The sequence below is a fragment of the Manis pentadactyla genome, chromosome 4 (genome assembly GCF_030020395.1).
Source record: "Manis pentadactyla isolate mManPen7 chromosome 4, mManPen7.hap1, whole genome shotgun sequence".
Lineage (NCBI taxonomy): Eukaryota > Metazoa > Chordata > Mammalia > Pholidota > Manidae > Manis > Manis pentadactyla.
Genome location: NC_080022.1, coordinates 27,705,707 through 27,724,175, shown reverse-complemented (window position 1 = coordinate 27,724,175; position 18,469 = coordinate 27,705,707). Strand labels below are relative to the sequence as shown.

Here is an 18,469-nt window from a genome sequence, read left to right as displayed (position 1 = left end):
TTGGTACATTTTGAACCCTCAGCCTAGAGTGTTTGCTCCCCTCTCACCAAACCCCTATCTCCTGCCCCAGCAAGCTGTCCCTGGATCACACAGATAACTGCTTCTCCTAGACTGGTCTCTCCTTACACTCACCTCATTGCATCTTTTAATATGTCAATTTTCCTCAGGGGGTTGAGACCTCTATGTATTTTACTCTAGTATGTTTTGCCAAGTAATCTGAACACCGAAGCAAAAAATTCCTGACCTGTATGAAAGATAATCAGGTAATTTACATTACAAAGAGGCAACAAAGACCTACTTTTAAAACTAACAGGTTAAGACTTTTTTCCAGATGAAATTAGTATTCAGTTAGATTCTTTACCAAATTACTAACAATGTTTACATATATTTACTTAGTTCATTAATAGTAAAAATACAGTACTTTTGATATTTCATTCTTTCAAAATGCTTTTGCAATATAGTCTTGCAGAATATAGAAGTCATCCTAGGTTACATCAGCCCAATCTTCTCTCCCTGTTTCTAAGTTCAGAGGCACAGGGGGCTCACATCAATCCGCTTGTGGAGACCCTGATGACTGCTGACAGGACTGAGAACCACTTATTCTACAACACTTCCAATTAAGAAACAAACTGTTCTATACTCCAATACATCCACAGGTTCTAACCAGACAGCAAGTGTGCCCACATACACAGACCCTTCCATTTTACTGCCCCATCACCTTTCTTTCCTACTAATTAACCTCTTCTCAGATACTGTCAAGAATTTTACCCTCCCAACAAGTCTTCAATCTTCCACTGTCTCAATGGGTGGAGAAGCAAATCTGAGGTGCTGGTTCTTAGTTATTCTGTGACAGTAAGGAGACACCTGAAGCCCTGAGACATCCCTGCCACACACTTTTTATGCACCCCTGCCCTCAAACTTGTTCTGCCTGTTATCTGGACAGTCACAGGCAAACTTTTTAGCCTCTATCTCCTGAACCTCCCTTGTTCAGATATCAGTACATTATAAGGACACCCTGGCACTGCTGCCAACATACCTTTTCCTCTTCCACACAATTTCCCTTCTAAATGTCTACTTACCCAACAAAAACACTATTAAATACCTACTACACTGCCAGGCACTACTCTGGCAATGGAGATTCAACAATTTAAAAAAAACTCTTCAAATAAATAAATAAAAGAATAAGAATAGAAAATAAAAAAAAAACTCTTCATTCCTAGAGCTTACATCCCATGGGAGACCTGTGGGAAATAAGAGTTACAATCTTTTATGAAGTGGTCAGGGAAAGCCTCTCTCATCTGACAGATGAACTGAGACTTGAATAGGTAAGTATATGCTGGGCCTTATCTGAAGGCAGAGGGGACCAAACAGAGGAAACAGCAGGTGCAAACACCCTGGGGAAGGAACATGCTTGACAGAAATGAGGAAAAGAGAAAACAAGGTTTTTCATCCTTTCCCAACTACGGCATGGGAGCAGCTGGAAGACTAGGTCAGAGACACGGTGAATGGATACGGCCTTACGAGCCACCATAAGGACTTCGGTTTTCCTCTGGGTGATATGGGTGGTCCCTGAGGTGTTCTAAGGAGACAAGTAACATGGCCAGAATTATGTTTTAATAGGATTATTGTGGCTGCTAAGTGTAGGACAGACTTCAGCAGGGGTAGGTCAGAAGAAATCAGTATATATTGCCTACCATAATCCAGGTAAAGGACAGCAGTGGCTTAGACAAGAGTGTGGCGCAATACTCCCATGTTTCATACACCACCAGACCTTAAGTAACAACATAGTTCTAAATCCAAAAAAAAAGGTGAACACTAATATTCCAGGACCACAGTGTTTGTACCTTCTGTGGTTAAAGACTAAACTTTTTATCTAACCTCACCTCAGGAACCCCTGGGAATCTTATTGGGATATACAGAACATATGAAAATACAAGGATGACCTTGCCTGTTCCTATGACTGCAGTCAAAGCTAATCCTTTAAAACACCATCACAACTTGCTTATATACTACTTAACGACTAATGCATTCTAGTGTCAAAAGCATGATAGGACCAATGAAAGTGAACAAAAGGACAGTATTTTCTATTCACACTAACCCAAAGTATCCAATCAATAAAATTTAACATTAGCCGCTCCAAAAAAAAAAAAAAACACACTAGGAATTGATGAGATCATGACAACTGAGCAATAAACTGTTTTTCCAAAGAAAACTGCAATGTCTGCTCCAAGAAGATTCCTCAGTATCAGCAGGAACCAAGACGGAACCCAAGACTGGTGAAATTACTACAAATGGCTTTAGAAAAAAAGAAAGACACTTCCAAATGTGTTGTGTGTATAGGGCCTTCTACATAAAGGGGTCAGCAAATGATACACACAGCCAAACGTAGCCCAATCTGTTTTGTATCACCCTTGAGGTAAGAACATTTATACATTTTTAAATGTTGAAAAAAAATCAAGAGACTATGTCATGACATGTGAAAATTCTATGGAATTCCAACATCCATGAATAGTTTTACTGGAACACAGCCATGTTCATTCATTTACAGATAGCTGCTTTCACACCACCACAGCACAGATGAGTAGCTGAAAAGGGACTGCATGCAGTGGTCTCACATTTTACACTACTACCACGAATTCCAGTGATGCAGTTATTAAGTCAACAGTATCTCAAATACCATGCATTCTGTCATATCACATTTTATTGTTATTTTTTAAATTACCAGTGCAAAACTAGAGAAAAGTATACTTTGAATGTTACCCACTTAAAGTACAGTGTGGAGTTTGTACTACTTCGTTACTGAATGCAATAGATGTTGACATTACCAAACTAAAAACTCATCACAATATTCTCAACTCACAGGAACAAACTGTTAGAAAAATTCAAAAAGTTTAAAGAGTTTCTCATCACAACAGAAAACCTTCACAGAAACAAAAAATATCAAAATTCAAAATAAAAATGAATCTACAACCAAAAGTAAGTTCCTGAGTCATTCATCTGTTAGCATAACAAGGAGATCCACTTATTTATAGTGGATTAATTAAATATTTTGACATCAGCAGCCAAAGAAATTGTCCAGAGGAAATGAATTTGTTTGACTATTTGCTTTTTGGTGCCAAGAGTTGAGGACAACTGAAGCAACATCAGTAGTCAATTAAAAAATTAGACAGGTGGAGGGAAAAGAACACCAAAACAACTGTGGAAAGGGGAGGAACAGGGACAATTAAAAGCAAAAGGAACTGCATATAAACCACCGTATTCTAGTTGTTAAAGTTGTTTACCATGGGGTATGAATTAACAATTCTGAAACCACTATATATGTACACTGGAATGAGTAAGTAAGTGAATGATAGATGGTGGGCCAAGTTTCTCACTGTTTGGAGTGGGAGGTTACAGGCAATAAAAAGGAAAGGGTAGAGGGAAGGGGCTCAAGATGGCGGCATGAGTAGAGTGGTGGAAATCTTCTCCCAAAACCATATATATTTTTGAAGATGCAACAAATACAACTATTCCCAAAAGAGAGACCAGAAGATAGAGTACAACAGCCAGGCTACATCTACATCTGCAAGAACTCAACATCTCATGAAAAGGGTAAGATACAAAGCCCTGAACCGGCAGGACCCAAGCACTCCCCCCACCCCAGCTCACTGGAGGGAGGAAAAGAATGACTGGGGAGGGAGTAGAGGCACAGGACTACAAAATAACCAGCCCTAGTAATCTCCACTGGGAGCACAGACACACACACATTGCATGGTGGACTAGGGATTAGAGAAACAGAAAAGTAAAATCTGAGACACAGACCGCGAGCAGGTCCCCACAGCCGGCTCCACTGGGACAAAAGAAAAGTGGGCGCTTTTTAAGTCTTAAAAGGACAAGGGCAGGGGATCACGGGAAGACGGCGGCATGAGTAATTCAGAGGTAATCTCGTCCCCAAAACATATATATTTATGAAAATACAATAAATACAACTACGCCTAAAAGAGACACCAGTGGATGCAGTACAACAGCCAGGATACATCTACATCTGCGAGAACTCAACATCACATGAAGTGGGTAAGATACAAGCCACAGCCACACGGGACCCAAACACTCCCCCACCCCAAAACCCGACGGGAAGAAAGGAGTCGGAATGGGGAGGGAGTGAAAGCCCAGGACTGCTAAACAACCAGCTCTAGAAATCCACACCTGGAACGCAGACACATGGTGCACGGGGTGCTGGATATTAGAGAAACGGAAAAGCAAAACCTGTCGGCAGGTCCCCACAACCGGCACCCCTGAGACAAAAGAAAAGCGAGTGCTTTCTGCAAGTCTTAAAGAGACAGGGACCCCATGGCCGGACGAAGTTGTCCCGGCACACTTAACCAGCATCTAGGAATCCCAGGGAAACTTAGGCACCCTAATCCCCAGGGAGGCAATGCAGCTCTGAAGCCCCTCACGGCACTAAGCAGCCTGCCAGTCGTTCCTCCAACCAGCGCGGACCCCGACACACCAGCCCAGTGGTGGGAGAGTGGCAGCGCGTGCCGGGGACGGTGGCGCCGGAAGGGACTGGGAGAAGATCCATGCGCCAATGGCGCCAGATGGGACCCGGAGAGGCTTGTGCGAGCCTGCAGCAGCGCAACCAAACAGCCTGGGCATGGCTCGCACGCTCCAGTGGCAGTGAAGCCAGAGGAGCCCAGTAGAGGCCCATGCAGGAGAGCCCCATGCGCACCTGCAGCAGAGCCAGAGCGAGCAGGCGCACTCCCAGCAGCCAACCGGAATCCCAGCCCAATGCACAGCTGTCCGGGCCAGACCCAAAGGCCGCTGCTGCCACACAGCTGCCCGGCAGGGGTGCTGCTAGCACAGAGGAGCACACCTGGCGTGCCTGCCACTCCCTGCAGGGCTCCGTGCTGCTCTGACAGAGACCTCGCCCACAGCAGCTTAGGGGACTAACCCGGTGGCTGCTCCAGGAGTGCGGGTAACTGTCACAGGCAGCGGAGAAGGGCAAGGCATCACCCAGTAAGCAGGAAAGGAATTTCTTCTCCCAGTTGACACACACGCAACCTGCCTACAGCCACCGCTATCACCATGAAAAGGCAAAAAAATTTAGTCCAGTCCAAGACAGTTCAGACAACACCTGAGAAAGGTTCTGCAGAGGCAGACCTAACCAGTCTCCCTGAAAAAGAATTCAAAATAAAAATTATAAACATGCAGACAGAGCTGCAGAGAAATATGCAAGAGCTAAGGGATGAAGTCCGGAGGGAGATCACAGATGTCCAGAGGGAGATTACAGAAGTGAAACAAACTCTGGAAGGATTTATAAGCAGATGGATAAGATGCAAGAGGCCACTGATGGAATAGAAACCAGAGAATAGGAACGCATAGAAGATGACGCAGAGAGAGATAAAAGGATCCCCAGGAATGAAACAATATTAAGAGACCTGTGTGACCAATCCAAAAGGAACAATATCCACATTACAGGGGTATCAGAAGAAGAAGAGAGAGAAAGTGTCTTTGAAGAAATAATTGCTGAGAACTTCCCCAAACTGGGGGAAGAAATAGTTGCTAAGACTACAGAGGCACACAGAACTCCCGAGAGACAGGACCCAAAGAGGACAACACCAAGACACATAATAATTAAAATGGCTAAGATCAAGGACAAGGACAGAGTATTAAAGGCAGCCAGAGAGAGAAAAAAGGTCACCTACAAAGGAAAACCCATCAGGCTATCATCAGACTTCTCAACAGAAACCTTACAGGCCAGAAGAGAATGGCATGATATATTTAATGCAATGAAACAGAAAGGCCTTGAACCAAGGATACTGTGTCCAGCACGATTATCATTTAAATATGAAGGAGGGATTAAACAATTCCCAGACAAGCAAAAGCTGAGGGAATTTGCCTCCCACAAACCACCTCTACAGGGCATCTTACAGGGACTGCTCTAGATGGGAGCACTCCTAAAAAGAGCACAGAACAAAACACCCAACATATGAAGAATGGAGGAGGAGGAATAAGAAGGGAGAGAAATAAAGAATCATCAGACAGTGTTTAAAATAGCTCAATAAGCGAGTTAAGTCAGACAGTAAGGTAGTAAACAAGCTAACCTTCAACCTTTGGTAACCACAAATCTAAAGCCTGCAAAGGCAGTAAGTACATATCTTTCAATAATCACCCTAAATGTAAATGGACTGAATGCACCACTCAAAAGACACAGAGTAATAGAATGGATAAAAAAGCAAGACCCATCTATATGCTGCTTACAAGAGACTCACCTCACTACCCAAAGACATGCACAGATGAAAAGTCAAGGGATGGAGAAAGATATTTCATGCAAACAACAGAGAGAAAAAAGCAGGTGTTGCAATACTAGTATCAGACAAAATAGACTTCAAAATAAAGAAAGTAACAAGAGATAAAGGACATTACATAATGAAGGGCTCAGTCCAACAAGAGGATATAACCATTATAAACATATATGCACCCAATACAGGAGCACCAATATATGTGAAACAAATAATAACAGAAGTAAAGGAGGTAATAGAACATAATGCATTCATTTTGGGAGACTTTAACACACCGCTCACTCCAAAAGACAGATCCACCAGACAGAAAATAAGTAAGGACACAGAGGCACTGAACAACACACTAGAACAGATGGACCTAATAGACATCTACAGAACTCTACATCCAAAAGCAACAGGATACACATTCTTCTCAAGTGCACATGGAACATTCTCCAGAATAGACCACATACTATGCCACAAAAAGAGCCTCAGTAAATTCCAAAAGATTGAAATCCTACCAACCAACTTTTCAGACCACAAAGGTATAAAACTAGAAATAAATTGTACAAAGAAAGCAAAAAGGCTCACAAACACATGGAGGCTTAACAACATGCTCCTAAATAATCAATGGATCAACAACCAAATTGAAATGGAGATCCAGCAATATATGGAAACAAATGACAACAACAACACAAAGCCCCAACTTCTGTGGGACAGAGCAAAAGCAGTCTTAAGAGGAAAGTATATAGCAATCCAGGCATATTTAAAGAAGGAAGAACAATCCCGAATGAATAGTCTAATGTCACAATTACTGAAATTGGAAAAAGAAGAACAAATGAGGCCTAAGGTCAGCAGACGAAGGGACATAATAAAGATCTGAGAAGAAATAAATAAAATAGAGAAGAATAAAACAATAGAAAAAAATCAATGAAACCAAGAGTTGGTTCTTCGAGAAAATAAACAAAATAGATAAATAAGCCTCTAGCCAGACTTATTAAGAGAAAAAGAGAGTCAACACACATCAACAGAATCAGAAACGAGAAAGCAAAAATCATGACGGACCCCACAGAAATACAAAGAATTATTAGAGAATACTATGAAAACCTATATGCTAACAAGCTGGAAAACCTAGGAGAAATGGACAACTTCCTAGAAAAATACAACCTTGCAAGATGACCCAGAAAGAAACAGAAAATCTAAACAGACCAATTACCAGCAAAGAAATTGAAGCGGTAATCAAAAAACTACCCAAGAACAAAACCCCCAAGCCAGATGGATTTACCTCGGAATTTTATCAGACATACAGAGAAGACATAACACCCATTCTCCTTAAAGTTTTCCAAAAAAATAGAAGAGGAGGGAATACTCCCAAACTCATTCTATGAAGCCAACATCACCCTAATACCAAAACCAGGCAAAGACCCCACGAAAAAAGAAAACTACAGACCAATATCCCTGATGAACGTAGATGCAAAAATACTCAACAAAATATTAGCAAACTGAATTCAAAAATACATCAAAAGGATCATACACCATGACCAAGTGGGATTCATCCCAGGGATGCAAGGATGGTACAACATTTGAAAGTCCATCAACATCATCCACCACATCAACAAAAAGGACAAAAACCACATGATCATCTCCATAGATGCTGAAAAAGCATTCAACAAAATTCAACATCCATTCATGATAAAAGCTCTAAGCAATATGGGTATAGAGGGCAAGTACCTCAACATAATAAAGGCCATATATGATAAACCCACAGCCAACATCATACTGAACAGTGAGAAGCTGGAAGCTTTTCCTCTGAGATCGGGAACAAGACCGGGATGCCCACTCTCCCCACTGTTATTCAACATAGTACTGGAGGTCCTAGCCACAGCAATTAGACAAAACAAAGAAATACAAGGAATCCAAATTGGTAAAGAAGAAGTCAAACTGTCACTATTTGCAGATGACATGATATTGTACATAAAAAACCCTAAAGACTCCACTCCAAAACTACCAGAACTGATATCGGAATACAGCAAAGTTGCAGGATACAAAATTAACACACACAAATCTGTGGCTTTCCTATACACTAACAATGAACTAATAGAAAGAGAAACCAGGAAAACAATTCCATTCACAATTGCATCAAAAAGAATAAAATACCTAGGAATAAACCTAACCAAGAAAGTGAAAGACCTATACCCTGAAAACTACAAGACACTCTTAAGAGAAATTAAAGAGGTGACTAACAAATGGAAACTCATCCCATGCTCCTGGCTAGGAAGAATTAATATCATCAAAATGGCCATCCTGCCCAAAGCAATATACAGATTTGATGCAATCCCTATCAAACTACCAACAGCATTCTTCAATGAACTGGAACAAATAGTTCAAAAATTCATATGGAAACACCAAAGACCCCAAATAGCCAAAGCAATCCTGCGAAGGAAGAATAAAGTGGGGGGGGGGATCTCACTCCCCAACTTCAAGCTCTACTACAAAGCCACAGTAATCAAGACAGTTTGGTACTGGCACAAGAACAGAGCCACAGACCAGTGGAACAGAATAGAGACTCCAAACATTAACCCAAACATATATGGTCAATTAATATATGATAAAGGAGCCATGGACATACAATGGGGAAATGACAGTCTCTTCAACAGATGGTGCTGGCAAAACTGGACAGCTACATGTAAGAGAATGAAACTGGGTCACTGTCTAACCCCATACAGGAAAGTAAATTCGAAATGGATCAAAGAACTGAATGTAAGTCAAGAAACCATAAAACTCTCAGAAAAAAACATAGGCAAAAATCTCTTGGACATAAACAAGAGCAACTTCTTCATGAACATATCTCCCCAGGCAAGGGAAACAAAAAGAAAAATGAACAAGTGGGACTATATCAAGCTGAAAAGCTTCTGTACAGCAAAGGACACCATCAATAGAACAAAAAGGTACCCTACAGTATGGGAGAATATATTCATAAATTACAGATCTGATAAAGGGTTGACATCCAAAATATATAAAGAGCTCACGCACCTCAACAAACAAAAAGCAAATAATCCAATTAAAAAAATGGGCAGAGGAGCTGAACAGACAGTTCTCCAATGAAGAAATTCAGATGGCCAACAGACACATGAAAAGATGCTTCGCACTGCTAGTCATCAGAGAAATGCAAATTAAACCATAATGAGATATCACCTCACACCAATAAGGATCACCACCATCCAAAAGACAAACAACAACAAATGTTGGCGAGGTTGTGGAGAAAGGGGAACCCTCATACACTGCTGGTGGGAATGTAAATTAGTTCAACCATTGTGGAAAGCTGTATGGAGGTTCCTCAAAAATCTCAAAATAGAAATACCATTTGACCCAGGAATTCCACTGCTAGGAATTTACCCTAAGAATGCAGCAGCCCAGTCTGAAAAAGACAGATGCACCCCTATGTTTATCACAGCACTATTTACAATAGCCAAGAAATGGAAGCAACTTAAGTGTCCATCAGTAAAGGAATAAAGAAGATGTGGCACATATACACAATAGCATATTATTCAGCCATAAGAAGAAAACAAATCCTACCATTTGCAACAACGTGGATGGAGCTAGAGGGTATTATGCTCAATGAAATAAGCCAGACGGAGAAAGACTAGTACCAAATGATTTCACTCATATGTGGAGTATAAGAACAAAGAAAAACTGAAGGAACAAAACAGCAGCAGAACCACAGAATCCAAGAATGGACTAACAGTTACCAAAGGGAAAGGGACTGGAGAGGATGGGTGGGAAGGGAGGGATAAGGGCGGGGAAAAAGAAAGGGGGCCTTACGATTAGCATGTATAATGGGGGGGGGCATAGTGAGGGCTGTGCAGCACAGAGAAGACAAGTAGTGATTCTACAGCTTCTTACTATGCTGATGGACAGTGACTGTAATGGGGTTTGGGGGAGGACTTGGTGAAGGGGGAAGTCTAGTAAACATAATGTTCTTCATGTAATTGTAGATTAATGATAACAAAATAAATGAATGAATGAATGAATGAATGAATGAGGCAGAGAAGGACAAATACCATATGATTTCACTTATTTGTGGAATATAAAAACAAAGCAAAACAGAAGGAATAAAACAGCATTAGACTCAAAGACACTGAGAAAAGGCTAGTGGTTACCAAAGGGGAGGGGAATGGGTTGGGGCGAGGAGGGGTGGGGAAGGGAGACTGTTGAACCACTGTGATGTACATTTGATAAAAAAAAAATAGAGGAAAAAAAGGTAAGTGATAAAGCACACAGAGTACAGCAAAACGCTAACAAATGTAGAATCTAGTTGATGGGCACATGGGTGCTCACTATACAATTCTTTCAACCTCTCTGTAGGCTTGAAATCTTTCTTAATAGAAAGCTGGAGGAGAAATCAAATAAATTGTCATCCCTACTTAAATACATTTGATGCAGAGCAGTTAACCTACCCATCAGGGAACATGAGCCTTATGGGGATGACAGAATTTAAAAAGCAACTTATTAGACTCAATCTTCTTAAAGTGTTGCTGACTAAATCATCTGAAAGGTCATTTCAGGGCCCTTCAATGAGATCATCACAACAACTATATAGTAACACTAACTGAGTGGGTACAGATTTGCCTACCATAGTCCCAAAATAACAAATGAAGCTTTAACTCAGATATCCAACATCCTACGGACAATGTCTGGAGCCCTGATTTAAAGCAATAAACTAGTCCACTTCTAAAAAATAACTAATCTGGATAGAAATTAAATCCTAAAAGTGTAAGATTCTATACATCACATTATTTTTTTCTAGTAAATTCCGAGAATTTAGTAGGCATTTAATAAGAATGTACAGTTGACTCCTGAACACAGATTTGAACTTCAAGGATCCACTTACACATGGGCTTTTTACAATATATTGGAAAATTTTTTGGAGATGTACGATTTGAAAAACATTTTCTCTAGCTTACCTTATTGTAATAACACAGTATGTAATACACATAACATATGAACCAGGTGTGTTTTTGGAGTCCTAAGTTATATGCAGATTTTCAACTGCATGGTGGGGGGTCCATGAGTGCCCCAACCCTCAAATTTTTCAAGGGCCAACTATAATGCCTAATTTCCCTCCCCCAAAAAATCAAACATCAAATACAATCCTTGTATCAATCTGAATTCCAGCTCCTGCTCAGGTGTTTTTACAGTGAAGAACAGAAACTCTTAATATGTTTTCTAAAAAATTCTAATTTTAGCTAAGAGGTTTAGCAAAATTATCTCTACATTCTTCACTTTGGCCAGAGATAATGGCATTCTCAATAAATCCATTGTAGGCTAGAGGTAAAAAGCATTTAAACAGTTCACATGAGAATGGTGATACATAAATAACAGCCAAAGGAGTCTAAAATTATTCTGCGAAATCTAAGGGGAAACACTGCAAATACTATGAGGCCCCACCCATGACAGTGGAAGTGATGCTAAAAAAAAAAAAAAAATGAAACAAGGCATTCGCAATCTAGACAGTGCTATCCAACAAAACTTTCTAAGATGACAGAAATGTTCTTTAACTATGCTGTTCAAAATGGTAGCCACCAGTCACACATGTTGTTTCTGACTATAGCTAGTATGAAAATTATATTAACTAAAAGTCTATTTAATTTTAATTAACTTAAATTTAACCATATGTGGCTAGTGGACCATACAGATCTGGACTACAGACCACAAAATGAAGATAATTTTTCTACCCTAAAAGAATCAAAGACTTAGTACACACTTAATAAACACTAGGCAGATAGGAATGCAAATTAGTTCAACCATTGTGGAAAGCAGTATGGAGGTTCCTCAAAAAGCTCAAAATAGAAATACCATTTGACCCAGGAATTCCACTTCTAGGAATTTACCCTAAGAATGTAGCAGCCCAGTTTGAAAAATAAACACTAAGGAGCGAGTGACTGTAATGGGGTGTGTGGTGGGGACTTGATAATGAGGGGAGTCTAGTAACCATAATGTTGCTCATGTAATTGTACATAAATGATACCAAAATTTTAAAAAATAAAATAAGATAAATAAATAAATAAACATTAAGAAGCAAATGGAAAATCACAAAGGTTTTTGAACCAAACAAAAGCATCAGTTCTGGGCATTTTTTAACTCATTATGTATTAAGTCAAAAAATACAGTTCTCCAGTCTACAACAGCTCCTTTCTACCTAGCATTCCACCATATAAATATACTGTAATATAAGCAGGCCCTAGTGTTGTACCTTTAGATTTTTCACTGAAGTAACACCATGATGATTATCCTTATCTTTAAGGATCTATCTAAAGGACCTTTAAGGACCTTAAGGTATGCTCGATAAAGTACAGATACATTCTGTGTCCTCCAGAACGGCTGCATCAATTTACAGTGCAACCAGTAGTATTTGAGAATGTCCATTTCCCCATATCCTCACCAATAATTGCCATATTGCTTTTTTATCATGATGGACATCTTTAGGGGAAAAATGGTATCTCATTAATCAATCTGTATTGCTCTGGTTTTCAAATGGGGTTAATTTTTGTCAAAATAATTAATTTTTCAAAATGGTTAGCCAATTGTTCCAGAACTGTTTGTTGAAAAATGAAGGCATCCTTCCCTCACAATCTTGAAATACCACCTTTACCATACACTCAGCCCTTTCCACTTGCTATCAGTTGAGGACTCTGGGTGTTTCCCAGTATCCTTCTGGATTTAATGCCGTATGACTGACTATTCTGTTTTCCAAATAACTAACAAGCAACCTATCTCCCATATACAGTAAGATTAATTTGTTGCATCCCTACTATGTGCCATGGCATTGGGCTGATTTATCATCTAACCACAATAACTCTATTGGAGGTAGACAGAGATTTCTATCTCCACCTGAAATCAAAGGTAACTCTGAAGTGTTAAGCAACTTGCCCCAAAGTCCCAGTTTTAAGAAAAGTTTCTGATGAGGAATCAAGGGCTTCCATTTCTCATCCCATTCATCAGATAAGAAAGCCATCTAGGTAACACAGATCATATATTCCCATGTGCATGCCTTATTACTGAACATTGCAGCTGAAAATATTTTGCTGAAAATGTAACAGAAAATATTCCCTATCAAACTACTTCCATCATGTGTCCTCCAACACTAAGCACCCTCAATTGTAAAAAATATCAGTAAATCAACCAATTAAATATATTGTTTCTCATTTTATATTACCATTCAGTATGGCACTACATTCAAAGCCCCTTTAATCACCCCTGGCTGATTGAAAAGTCAAACAATTCAGACTTGCTGAAGGCAGAATGCCCAGCAAAAACGTATGTGACTATAAAAAGCCTGAAACAAATAGAGAGAACAGGCAAGCTAAGTTCTATGCTATAAAGCCACAAGAATCAACACATCACCTTCTAGATTTTCTAGAAAAACAAGAAGAGTATCACAAATAATACATTTTGCAATTTAAGTCCTTCTGAAGCGAAGTTTTAAGCACTAAGCTTTCATTGTAAACCAAAGAGGTTTCTCTCTACTTCTTGCATAGTTTCTTACTGTCTACCTTCACTATGCAGAAACACCTTCACTGTGCAGAAACACCTTCACTAGGCAACCAAAGGCAGAGAAGGGAGGAAAGAAGGGATCACACATACAACACACCAGAAGAGTAGAAATCTCTTCTATGTACCCAAACTGTCAACACTGCCCTAAAGAGATGGCATTATAGGAAACTTTTACTTTCTACATTATATATTTCTACAGTGTCAACTTCTTCACAAGTACCTATTATCTGTGAGGTTTTACAGCCTATGCCTTGCTTATTTAACTAAACTCTGGGGTAGAGATGGAGGGCCTCTAAAAAAAATACACAGAATTACTGAAAGCAAAGCAACAGACTTCTCAAGAGCATATTAAAAACAACAATTGTAGTCCTGGTACTTCAGAGCAGGAACCAAAAGTCTTCTAACTAGACATTCAGCAACTTCTCTTTGTTTGGCCTTCTATCTTCTGAAATTCAAGCTATGCAGTTACAACATTCCAGATGCTAAAAAGCAAATCAGGCAGAACAAAAACGAGGACACTGTATACATATGCCAGTTAAAAAGCATGGACGGGATGAGATCAGTGCCTGTATGCTTTCTAAAAGCCCCTTGGGTTTCTTCAGCTTGGAAACAAAATAATCAATGTTTTGGATCTTTCCCTCCTCACTGCTCCATCTCGCACTTCTGAAGTTACCTAAAATTTCCCTTTTTTTGAAAGAAAAAAAGAAGGCACTAAGACCAAAAAAAATTTTTTTAAGAATCTAACATTAAGACAGCAAAATGACTTTTTAGTGGAGGTTATTAAGAGACCTGCATCATGTATCTAGAACAGGGATAGCAAATTAAAAAGCCTACAAACAATATAATGGTATAAAATATAAACATCCACTGACATTCTGCCCCAGTGTACTGCAAGATACACATTATGCTGTGTGTGGTGAGGTCTGTGACAAACTGGAGAGGACGTGCCTCAAATACAAAAGATGGCTGCTGCAAAGCAGAAACACAGGACATGGTTGCCAAGATCTAATTTGCAAAAGCAACCTGAATCCAAATTTTCACATGAAATCTCCGTTTTTTAATGTTGACAACTAATTCAAATTTACAACACTGTGTGAGCCAAACAAAACATATCTGCAGTCCATGAGTCTTCAACCTTGGCCATAAACAGAAAAATACATGGGTCTGAATTTCAGTGATAGAACTCAAACTTTGGGACAGAAAGCTAACATGCTATCATCTGAAAGTAAGCTACAAAATATATGAACATACACCTGAAATACCTAATTATTGAAGGAAAGCAGGAAGAAAATTATCTTACTCTTCACACACTGAAGTGCTCCATTCCTACCACTAAAATGAGAACTATGAACAAAGCCCAGTGGAAGAACACATTAGGAAATAAGACTTTTGAGAAAATGAGCTCACTAATGTTCAGCTTCTCAGTATGTATATCAGCCCAAAACTTTTAGACACCCCCTCCCAAAAAAAACACTGAAATGATTTCTACGGCAAAACAGCATTTAACACTGATTAAAAAAAGAGTTCCCTTGAAAGACTAAGAAAGTCAGTCTCTTCGAAAAGGTACCCACAACTCTTACCCTCCCGGTAAGCCATGGGCCATTACCTTTTCATGGGTTATGAATATGCATTACAGACTCTAGAGCAGTAGTTCTTAAACTTTGAGACTCTATACGGTAAAAGGTAACAACCCTTTGAGAAAATGCACTCCCTCACTAAAAATTTTTGAGAGTTCATGGGCCTCCAGTAGTCCACGGATCATAGATTAAAGATGCTCTGCTCCAGAGAACACTGAACTATCATCTCCAAACCCTCAGCTTTTTCCCACTAACATTTCCATTCCATCACTACTTCAGGTAACTATCATGCCCAGCCTGGACTAGAACAGCAGGCTCTTACCTGGTATCCCCCACAACCCATTTTCCACACCCCAGCTAAAGTGACTTTAAAATATAAATCAGAAGGCTTCAATGGCTTCTCTCTCCGTCTCCTCTTGAACCACTCTCCTCACTATGTATCAGCCACATCTGGCCTCTTTCCGGTTCTGAAAGCAACACTACATTCTTCTAATCTCCCAGTCTTGGCACTTGCTGTTTCCTCCACCTGGAAATGCTCTCTCCTTGACATCCTACAAAACTGTCTCCTCACTCTTGCCAAAATTAATTTCTCTGATGACCCTTAGGTCTCTCCCTTTTTAGTGTCTTTTGGAGTCCCCTGCTTGAAACTCCTGCCATCACTTCTCTGTAATTTATTTGCTTCCCTGCTGGGTCATCCTCCATGATACTGTACGTTCCCCCAAAACAGACCCCTTCCGTCTCACGCCACCTGTACTCCCAGAAGTACACAGGGGCTGTAAGATGGCATCTTAGGCACTATTTGCTGAATCAATCAAACACTGAATCAATCTTAGATGTTTACAGAATGAGGGTGTTAAGCAATCTGTCAAAATCTAATATTTGAGAGGACAGCAGTAACCACAGGATGTCACTAATGCCCAAAAGAAACAGGCTTGAAGCTAATGTTCTTAATGGGTGAGACTCTATTCTTAAAAAAAAAAAAATTAATGAATCCTTATGTCTTAGGTTCTCTCTCTGTCAGCTCCCCACCTTGGTGCTATCTCAGAAATACTCCAAGCTTCCTCCCTCCAATTTCTCAGTACAAAACAGGACACTCTTTTTCTAATCCATGATTTCACTGGCTAAACCAAATTTTAAAAATACCTGTAGTTGGTACTAAGGAAATATGCTAAAAAACTATTACTACCATCACCACCACGGATGCTAAAATTGGAGTGTACCTAGTTTTAATATTAAAAACATGTCTCCAAAACCAGTGATCTTTCATTGCTGGTGAAAGGCTTAAAAACCAGAGATGGAACAGTACTGGACATAAAAATTTGTAGTTAAACAGGTTTTTACAGAAACTTCACCTTTTATACAAAATACAAGCAAGCCTAAATGGCTGCAGAAAAAAATTTGTTTTTCATACAAGTGCGTACACTAGTTCACAAAACTTATTTCCCATCAAAGATCACACTAAGCCCGATTTGCTCAAGTTGTTCATGGCAGCAGCAGCTTCTGACTCTTTAACGGGCCTCCATATGATACATCAAGCTGTCTAGGTAAGGTTAACAGGACAGACTAAACAGACAGTACTTCCACAAAAAAAGAGGGGGAGACATCTGAAAAGGAAGGAAAATGATAGTGTGATTACATGCCTTTCCACTATGGGTCCACAATCTAGAAATCCTGTAAATGATAGTAATAATAGTGTTTAATACATGTCAGGTAATGAGCTAAGCGGTTTTCAACTTTATCTTATTTAATCTTCACAATAACGCTGTCAGGTGGCCACTGTTACTTACCGCTATTTTGCAGATAAGGAAACTGAGGCACCCGGAAATGAAGAACCTAGACCTAAAACCAAAAACGAGCAGAGCCAAAGTTTGAAATCAGTCAAGCTGGCTCCAGGATCCCTCTGTTATGCTGCCACCAGAAGCTTACTGGCTCTCTCCTCCCATCTACCATATTCTGAGGCTTTTCCTTCAATCCAATTAACAACCTCCCCGCAAATACTACTGCCACTGATGGTTTCCAGCTTCTGCCGCCGTGCTCCACCCCTAGGATTCAGACGGCAGAGAATAGCTAACAGAAGCTGCTGAGGTGCTAACGTCGGCAAAGGAAAGTGCCTCGCATAAGCACAACACAGGCCAATTACCACTGGAATGCAAGCTGGCCTCACCTCCAGCCCAAGAGATCGAAATAAAAGTGGGCTCGCAAATTTTCCCTTACAGACAAATTTGAACTATGCCTCCTCTGGCCGCAAGGCAGAAAAGAACGGAAGAGGTACTAACATTAACTGAGTGCCAGCCACATGCGCCGTAGAAGGCAGAACCAGGCCACTGGAGAGTAGCTGGGGGGGAAGGGCACTCAAGAGTTCCAGGAAAGGGAGAAATCCAACTAATGGGGTTCATACGACTAAAAGGGGAGACGGGGGAGGTAGAGGCCTCTTCCTGGAAGCTTGCAAGGCGGAAAACAAAGGATAAGAGCTGCTAGGTAGAAAAGGCGGCTCAGAGGGTCGGAAACTAGGCCTACCGAGGGGAAGCCCTAAAGGGCGGGGAAGGGGAGGAGCCGAAGGGAACTGGGCCCGCTCAGAGCCGACCAAGGGGTAGGCGCGGGAGAGCGGCTCCGCGCCGGGCCTGCTCGGACACCCGGAAGCAGCCTCCTTGGTAAAAAGATGAAAAACGAAACGACTAGAGCCGCTTAGGGTTGCCCTAACTCCCATCAGAGCCCTCACTCACCTGGGCCCACCGCAGCGTTCGCAGCTGCAGCCTCACAACGGCACAACCGACCCAAACCCCACCCCCGCCCGACAGCGCGCCCCGCGTCCCCGCTCTCCTACGACGACAGCAGCGCCGTCGCCCCGCTGCCTCCTGGGAAATGTATTTCTAGACTCGTCACTCGCTGCCTACTTGATGGTCTGCTGAACTACGTTTCCCACAAGGCAAGACGAGCATTGGGCCCGCCGCTTTGCGTCACGCGCCAGGTCGTCGGCGGTCACGTGGTTTGTTCTGTTCCATTTTTCCATCCCCTCCCCCAGCCTGGGAGGCCTAGGAAAGAAGGAGGGAGGCTGACGGAAAGGGTGGGGGCGTTGCT

At 40.9% G+C, this 18,469-nt stretch overlaps 1 protein-coding gene across 4 annotated transcripts in view; it reads right to left on the bottom strand.

The window, feature by feature from the left end:
- Positions 1 to 18,212, bottom strand: part of THRAP3 (thyroid hormone receptor associated protein 3) — a 61,752-nt gene extending 43,540 nt beyond the window's left edge. Inside the window, exon 1 of one of the 4 annotated variants that reach the window (XM_036876498.2) lies at positions 18,115 to 18,212. The gene's annotated coding sequence lies outside the window, so the exon portion shown is untranslated. Of the gene's footprint in view, positions 1 to 17,178; positions 17,194 to 18,114 lie in introns of those variants that run through there. The other 3 variants (XM_057500007.1, XM_057500004.1, XM_057500006.1) reach the window with 3 other exon arrangements.
- Positions 18,213 to 18,469: the final 257 nt, after the last annotated feature.